Raw genomic sequence first — 9,314 nt, forward strand, 5'->3', positions numbered from 1 at the left:
ATGTTTGTTTAATATGTAAATTGTTGGTTTAATATGGTCTATATATTAATATATTTATAGGTTAAATTAAATTTGACATTTCAACATTTATCAATCCTATAAAAATCTATGTCTCACGATAGGTACGTCATCTATATATATAAATATGTATATAAAACGGATGCAGCGCATAGCTTGTCTCGTCTCCGCAATTAAGAACAATTATTGAGAATTGAGTTTTTGCGTTAGATAGAGCTTTGGGTCGCCAATGATGGGTAATTACAACTGTCGATAATCACTGTGAATGAATGTCAATCGTCGAGTAATAAGCATTGATGTTCAAATAGCGAATACGTGGGAAAGTAGACTATTCGTAACGGGAACGATTTTTATATACTTCCATTTCTGCTAATAATAATGATATACTTTCAAGGTTGTTATCTCAGATGGGGTTGTCAGAGGCTATCAACGTTGTGGTGACTGCAACGTCTTTCTTGTTCTTATTTTGCTTGGTTGCATTTGAGTCAAATGTGACATAGCGCGAGGCTATTACTGTCTATGGGCTTAATTTAATTTGTTATGGGTAGACAATAACCGGACGTTTGAATATAAAACGTACACTTTTTGGTGAAGACTAGGTTCAAATTCACTAACTTCAGAGATTTAGTCGTAATAGTGAAGGCTAGCCACGATGTTCTCATATTTAGGATTAAATTCTATAATGTTTTTCAAATCTAAAATCTACATTGTGATTACAACGATAGTAAATATTTTATATTTTAGTTCAGATATAAAATTTTAAATAAGCCATTTAAGAGTTTATTGCAATATAAACAATGAATATTTTACGACTTTTCAACGACTTAGTCATTGAAAAGTCGTAAAAGATACGTGATGTTGGAGTTCAAAGGTTTAATATTTAATTCTTTTACAAATGAATATATTTTATTGCTTACACTTTTTACGTTCCTTGATCTATATAAAAATGCAGATTGAATAAATTATCCACTACCTATCTACTTTATAGTAAAAATGAAAAGAAAGCTGCGTGTCTATATTATTTAGCCCACCTTCTCCGTAAATATTTCGTAAATGAATGTAGCTAACTAAATGAATAGATTTACATACATATAATTGCATTATGATATGTTTAAAACATTATTTCTTAAATATGTATTATACTAATGACCCTGAATCGCACTGACATATTGCGAGGACTTCTCAAAATATGCAACATATTAAATTTAAGATTACAACGTTACAGATATCATACTAAATGTACTTACGAGTACATTTAGTACGCGGATAAAACAAAATTCAGCCTCAGTTTTAATAAACAGGTAAATACAGCGGTGGTGGCTATCTGTAAAAAATATTTGGATCCATAATGTGGCATATATATATATAACAAAATAAGATACAAATGTTCTGGATTTTGTCACTTTAAAAGTCAATCTAAATACTGTATGAATTTTGATACAACGTTTCGACAGTGTCATACTATCAATTGCAATTGAAGATGCAGTGTTGACATTGTACCTATTAATTCAAATGGAGGGTAAGTAAGGTATATATATATATATATATTCTTTATGGAAATCTTGCTAATATATATATATATACTATTATTTTATTATTTAACATTCAGAACTCAAAAAACATTGTTATTTAATTCACTTTATAGCCATTACGTCAGAGACATTTTTCTTCATTTTGGTTAAATAAATTTCCTGGACAGTGGCGTGTTTGCTTTTATAGTTCTCTATGATCTTATAATTTATGAAAATTATTCGTAAGAATAGCTACATGTAAATCAAATCGGACTATATATTGCAACTTCAATGTACTATACTTCAGGTGATTCATGTAAGTGCAGATGTAGGTACTAGTTTTGAACTTTACAAGCATTGAAACTAGAAGTTAGCTTAAGAAGAGATTTGGAATTTCTGGTATAGCCAACAGCTTCGAATATCTACTCAGTAGTACTCGGTATCACTTCTCAATGAGTACATATCGTAACTTCAGACTAATGTTAGGAATATACGCTTGCTGTTCAAATATGGAGCTATATTGTAACGATAGTAAAGTGATTGTATTACTTTACCGATTTGTTTTTATTATATATGCATATATTTAATAAATATAATATCTACAATACTATGTTGTAATTAAATTAAAATTCATCTTAAATATGTACATATACTTGACGGACTCGGTGGTCTAGCGGTTTAGCACACCGCTTTACTTCCGATGGTCGCGGCTCGATTCCTCGTACGGTGCAAAATTTGTTTAAATTACACGCTGACAAAGTCGTCGGAACAGCTAGTAATAAATAAAAACTCATGTCGTTGTAACAAGTAATTAAGTCAGCACTATATACCTGAACCTCTTGGATGTGATAGTAATTGTAATTACATAGTGGATGTCTTGTTGGTCGCTCAAGTAAATAAATAACATTTTTTATTAGAACATGTTTACCATTTAATATTAAACTTTAATAATTTTTAGGTCATATTATGAGTACTCGTGGTAATTTATTTCCCACGCTTTGCGTTGATCACATTTTCATTTCGGTCACCATTTTTTCTTATAATAATGTGCGATTCAATACTTAATGAGGATTTGTATTGAATTCGTGACCGTAATAATGACCGTGACTAAAATGTAGGTGCTGATGTCCCGTGCCCACACACGACTACCTGATTTCGTAGTAATATAGTGGAACTAAGTGCACACTTTGGAAATCATTAAAGTTATATTTATAGCAAATTGACGACGAATTTCAACAATTTGGATAGTTCTGTATTATTAAAGGCGTTGACAAATAATACAGAACTATCCAAATTGTTGATTGTCTAGTGGTTTAGCACACCGCCTTACTTCTGATGGTTGTAGGTTTGATTCCTCGCATGGTGTAAATATTTGTATATGATTGTTTGTATTAGTCTGGGTGTTTTCTATGTCAATTACGCATGTAATTATAAAAAAACATACAAGATCTGCTTACCATGGGTCTTGATAGTGTAAATTGTCCAGGGATATTATTATTTTTATTGTAATACTATTAATGTTTATTGTATACTTTCAATGAAAATTGAGCATCTCTTTTTAATGTACTCAAGATTAAAAGAGACGCACAATTTTTATTGAAAGTACCTATACAATAAACAATTTTCAGATATCTTAAATTGGCTTACTGTATGATTATTAGGAATGTGTTTTTGTATGCAGTAAAATGGCATATATTTGTCTACATGTTCTTTACGAGTAACTTTACAATGTGATGTACACGGATTAGAAGGTTTGCTTGATCCCAGAGTCCCAATCCAATTTCTGTAGTATCCAATGTTAGTCCCACAGGTTGCACAAATAGGGAACAAAATGGCTTGTATAAAAAAACAGTATAAAGTCTTCAAGATTTTAAGCTCCTTTAAAAGTAGCACTGAGCACAATACAACACAAAATGCTTGACGCTGACACCGTGTTTCCCCGTACCCTAATCCAACTACTTACGCTATTGTTCAATAAATAATAGCGCCCAATCAGAGCAAAATATACTGTAGAGTCGTAATATGATGGTCTATATTTATTTGATCAGGTCTAGGTTCAAATTATCGCTCTATTTAAGCGGTACCTTAACTGTGATTTTATTTTGTCCAGCGAAAATATCCCTTCTATTCTAAGTGGTACAATTCGTTTTGGTATGTTCTACCTGGCGACAGGTGATTTTTCTTCAGTGAGATGTGCCGACACCTCGCTGCATTTAAATATAATGACACAATGAAAAAGGCTAAATTTGTCGCCCTATTTACGGGGGTTTGGCTTTTTTCCCTTTTTATTTTTTTTGGACAAAAGAGTCTGACGCGCATTTGAACACGTGATGAAAATAAATGCTTTGTTGGGCGTTGATGGAAGTACCTTGCAATTTATACGTACACATTACGATTGAATGACACATTTTGAAATTAATTACATATCTTTTGTTTTTATCTACTACTTCAGGGATCTACTATTTGTCAGATAAAAACAGTGCTGTACCTAAATCTTTAAGGTATATTATCATTTTATTATATAATTATTTTACAGTAAATGAATATATATACTTATATGCCTAATAATTAAAAAAAAAACATATAATTATTTCAACCTTATCTATTTTTAACGCAATATCCTACAATCTAAGATATATTTTAATTCTTTGACGTTTGTAAGTATTAGAATTTCTGTAACATTAAATTTACGAAACTGATTTTCCCTTAAATATACGAAAGCTGCTTGCTTTACGTAAAGTGCAATATCACAAGAAGGTTACCCAGGAGCACTATCTTACCTTGCATATTGCAAATTACTGCATAATGTCGTGCAGCCAGGGTATGTTAATACTAAAGGTACTATGTACGCCACTATTTATATGTCTATATATCTATAGATTTCCTTTTATATAATAAGAATTGTCAACAGAGGTCGATTTAGATTACTCAAAACAAATCAATTTCAAATGTAAAAAATATGGGTACTGTGAATGCGTGCGTAAACTGGACGGTATTGTAAAAAATTATTAATAAAAAAATACTTGCATGAATGACTAAAATGTGCTCGTGTATTGAGTATATGATATGATTTGGCTTTTTTACATTACTCTGTATACACTGGTTTCAGGAATATAAACAATTATTTAGAAAAGCAAACATTGTGTATGTATGTGTGGAATTACACATTTGCAAATAGCAAGCGTGGGAATTTATGATTGGCGATTGAAGTTCCAGTGAACCTGCAGTTCACGGTAGTTCATCCAGTAGACAATGACAGGAACGTCATTCGTTCCGACGATTTGTCACGGAGTTCGTGTATGCTTTGTCTACCCTCCATGGTTTTTCTCTCATCATTGTTCATATACAATCGTTCGGTGAACCAGTAAATGGGCTAAATTAGTTATGCGTGAAATCGAGGATCTCGACTGGAGAATTTATGGTTTTACTTGTTTGTCGACAAATTGCTGACAATTTTTCTGTACACAGTATCACAGTAATGGATACATGGATTTATAAATAATAGTGCAGTATAATTTTTTTTTTAAATATATATACTGTTAAAATTTTTCGCCTAAATGTCACAATGCCAGTGAAAGTTAATATCTACTAATTAATGCATTATAAATGATTAATTGAGGAAGGCTTTTTCTATGCGTACTTTGTAATATGTTTTTCTTAAAAAGTATATTTAAGTAGGTGTACCATTTGTCCAGTGTAAACAAGCTCTACTGAATAAGAGACTAGGTGGCTTTGTATGATTTGTGCAGGCTAATTCATTTATTTAATACATTATCCTGTGGTATGAATATGTATCTTTTAGACATTCAAGCTAGTTCTTTCCCAGCGAAATTAGCAACATATTTAGCTAATTTCGCTGGAAAAAAACTGTTATCAGTTGGCACATTTCTGAATCTCTTTTATAGCCTCATTATGCCTGACATAGGTGCCATCAACAGCTAAGTACTGTATGTTATCTAGTCTAATAATAACTATATTTTGATATATTTTATCCTTTAGTTTTATATCCCACTTATATATTATTCCATATTTTATCTTAACAGATATTCTGTGAATTATTTGATTATATACTGTGAAAAGCAAGCGAGCAAAATAATTTCGTAAAGTTGTCAATAGATGTCGCTGTAATCTACAAGTCGAGTTTTGTAGTACGCGATGTTAAGATTTTCGCTTGTAGAATGACGTCTGAATTTTTAATTCAAATAGTCATACTTACCTGGCGTAGGGGACACCGTGATCAAGAAGGCGGTTCCCCCAGGGTGAGATCCTACCATTGCACTGCGGTAGAGTTGACCCCTGTGATTATCCCTAATGTGGATAACTCGGACGCGTAATTTTTGATAGTGGGGACTGCGTACGCGCCGTTCCCTCTCATAAACATTATAATTTCACTTCATATTGAGTTTTTTAATTATTATACATAATTATTACGGTACCTGCGGATTGTGCTAAAATCAATTCTTTTTAATAATATAATCGAATAAACAAAAATAATTACCAGTAATTGATTATTACAACCCCCAATTTTATACCTCTTGACATGTCCCTGTTTATTAGGTTACCACTTGATCTTATTTTTGTATTCAAATTAGATGAAAAAAATATATTTTGAAATTTTAAAATAATTCAAAAATAACTATTTTTATAGAATAATAAACAAATTTATTTATTTTTGTAAATATTCGTCTTTTTATTTTTTATATTATCTTATAGTGGCTTAAACATTGAAATTAGAGTTTATACTTAAATAAATGATTACATTATCTTTAACATTTTATATTTTACGATATCTTTTCTAAAATTACAAAATTGTTCTGATACTGATCAATTTATTAACCAGATTTGATTGCAATTGAGTACAATAAACCTTTCACCATTATTAGAGACTAATAGATCAGTTGTACCGACATATTGCTAATCAAACGTTCCAAATCTTGATCTGTCTTCGATATGGATATCATTCACATGTCAGCTAAAATGTTTCATATAATAATATGATTGTACTGCTATATTACCACGTTCACTTCTATTATATTCTTACAATTACAGTACAGTTGCAGATTAAGAGATTTGATAAGCATTGTGCTCGTTACCTGTATGGATATATAATATATTTTTTACTTTTATTATTTGCTAACTAGGGCAGTGTAATTTAAAGAACAAGATTGAGCAAATAATAGGCAGTAATATTCAGTAAATGCTAACGAAAAAGCAAATGGCAAATTAGTGCGCTCGTTTCTAATTTCATGCTGTAAAAATAGATGTTTTTTATAGTTTCTCGTTTCTGTTTGGTGGGAGCTCTGTACTCACTATTGGATATGAGAAACAAGGCGCCTAAGTTTTGTTTCAATTGGATATATTTGTGGGGTCAGAAACAAAATAATTACATTATAATAGTTGATGGTATAATAATTTGTACCAATTAATTTGAGAGCATTAGTGTGTAGTAGTGGCAAGAAACTCAATTAAATTTCTTTTATATATACATATACAAGAAGGCTACCACTATGTTGGTATAGGATGTTAAGGAAAGTTACAGATTTATGACTGTTACATATTTGCTTTTGATACATGTAATGTTGATTTAGAATGATAAATTGATAACGATATAATGTGTGGATATAGGTAAATGCTTGATAATCAAGCGTGGGACAAATTCTGCAAAGTAGAAATGATTTATAAATATTCTCACGCATTCTGTTGAATACGAAATGGAGATACAATATATATTATGATTCACGATTGCAAATATTTGTATATGTTTGAGGTACTCATTTCTTTGTTATTTGCACTTGTTATCTTACAAATGACATTACAATCTGTGTGTTATTATATAGACAATTTACCTAATTGTATAATAATTGAGTATTGGTAGGATAGTATGGACCATAGTCTGAATACTTTAGATTTTGTTATACTTATATATATTTATATTTGATAAAAACGATTTAATTCTAGATTTCCACTTATAGTAAATGTATACATAAATACTATCCCAGATGGGGGTTCTCTTTTTTGACGATGCTTGCTTTGGCACTTTAAAATCCGCGTCTATGAGAGTCTGTCCTCGGGCCTTTAGCGTGACAAAGATAAAGAAAAAGTTTCTTTATCCTAGTCACGATAAAAGTGTATAGTATTCTCAATTAGAATTTTAAAACTTTGCGTGATAATGCTTATACAAGTAATCTCCTCGCTCCTTTTAATTAAAGAAGTTTTTATTAGAAATTCCAGAAAAAAAGTAGTTTAATTTTATAGTTCTACATACCTAAATGTCACAATTGCACATAATGATTTAGGTATTTGATGGATTTCACGTCTCCAACACCAGGAGTGTCATGGCATGATCGTAATTGCAATACTAAATTGGTGATGTCTTAATAAAATTCATACATTTATTTATTTACCTATAGCTAATCTATAGGTAAATAAATAAACGTAATATACCAATTTAGAGATTTTCTAAAATAAACAAACCATTTATGATAAAAAAAAAAAATTAACACGATGTACTAATTCTTTGATTATTAAGATCACGAAAATAAATACTTTAATAGCTCTATAACTCCTATAACAGAAAGAAGTAAAGTGCTACAATTAAGCAATTTCTCATTTAAATTATACAGATAGGTGCATAATGTGCTTAATCCGAAATGTACGTATTGAATCCTTACATAATATGCGAGGAGGTGAACGCGTGGCCATAAATGCTGCGCACGGTTTAGTAATCCAAACAAAATAATCCTAGTTTGTGTGTATGTATCGAACGAGATCCGCTTATCCCGAACATTGAACTACAAAGGTACAAACAAACGCTCTTAGTGGGTCACGTTAGATAAAACCGTTCGCAGTGTTATTTATTTATTCTTCTGCACACTCAGAATTTGTATACAAAGTGAGCCGTAAATACGCTATACAGAGTCGAAAGTCAGCGACAATATACATAAAACTGAACAATATACCTAAAGATGTAAAGTGGAAAATTGAAAACTATTTTTAAACAAACTATGCAATCACACCATCCATATTTATTTTCAGATTTCCACTTTGTTTCCTGAGGAAACTAGTTCAGGTTAATGTGTAATCTACCTGGCTTTTGCCTTAGTATACATTTTACGACTTATCCTGTAGGTATATGGAAGAGTTAATGCCTCAAGGGATTATCTACGAGTCTACATCACACTGAAAAGAGTGTATAAAACAGAGAATTGTCATTAATATGCTATATCTATAAATTATATAGGAAATAGACATAATAAAAATCTTTAAATATAGTATACCAATACGGCTATCCAATAAAAGTGATGGTGAATTTACATAAATAGTAATAAAATAGACTTGAATTGCTAATTTGTAATTGAATATGTTAAAAGTGCCTCGTATTGTTATTGTATTACATATTTTTGCAACCTATTATTTCACCTAAAAAGAACTACTTGGTATACGATTAAATTTTAATTTGGTGTACTTATATAAACTGTTAGGGGGGTTAATACAATTCATACACACTCATCACAACACATAAGGCTACCGCATATCCTAGGTGGACACTAGTTGGGGTCTCGGGAGGAGCCCTTTTGTCCCGGCATCAACTCCGGAGCAACAACCCCTGCGAAACAGAATTTCAGCAATTTATTTTTTGGTTGGTAAAACAACTATAACTAACAGAATTCAAATAAATTTGGTATATACAATATTTAGAAGCATTCCTTCCATAATAATAAAACAAAAATTCACCAACTATGACACTAGATCTTAAGTTATAGCCTAACAAAGGAAATCAAAACG

At 30.9% G+C, this 9,314-nt stretch overlaps 1 non-coding gene across 1 annotated transcript; it reads left to right on the plus strand.

Moving 5' to 3' along the window:
• The first annotated feature begins 5,737 nt into the window (after nt 1-5,737).
• On the plus strand, nt 5,738-5,900 carry LOC131845141 (U1 spliceosomal RNA). The gene has a single exon (XR_009357623.1). It is a non-coding gene; the product is annotated as a U1 spliceosomal RNA (small nuclear RNA).
• Nucleotides 5,901-9,314: the final 3,414 nt, after the last annotated feature.

The sequence above is a fragment of the Achroia grisella genome, unplaced genomic scaffold, assembly GCF_030625045.1.
Source record: "Achroia grisella isolate CSIRO2021 unplaced genomic scaffold, CSIRO_AGI_Agris_v1 utg452, whole genome shotgun sequence".
NCBI classification, from domain to species: domain Eukaryota; kingdom Metazoa; phylum Arthropoda; class Insecta; order Lepidoptera; family Pyralidae; genus Achroia; species Achroia grisella.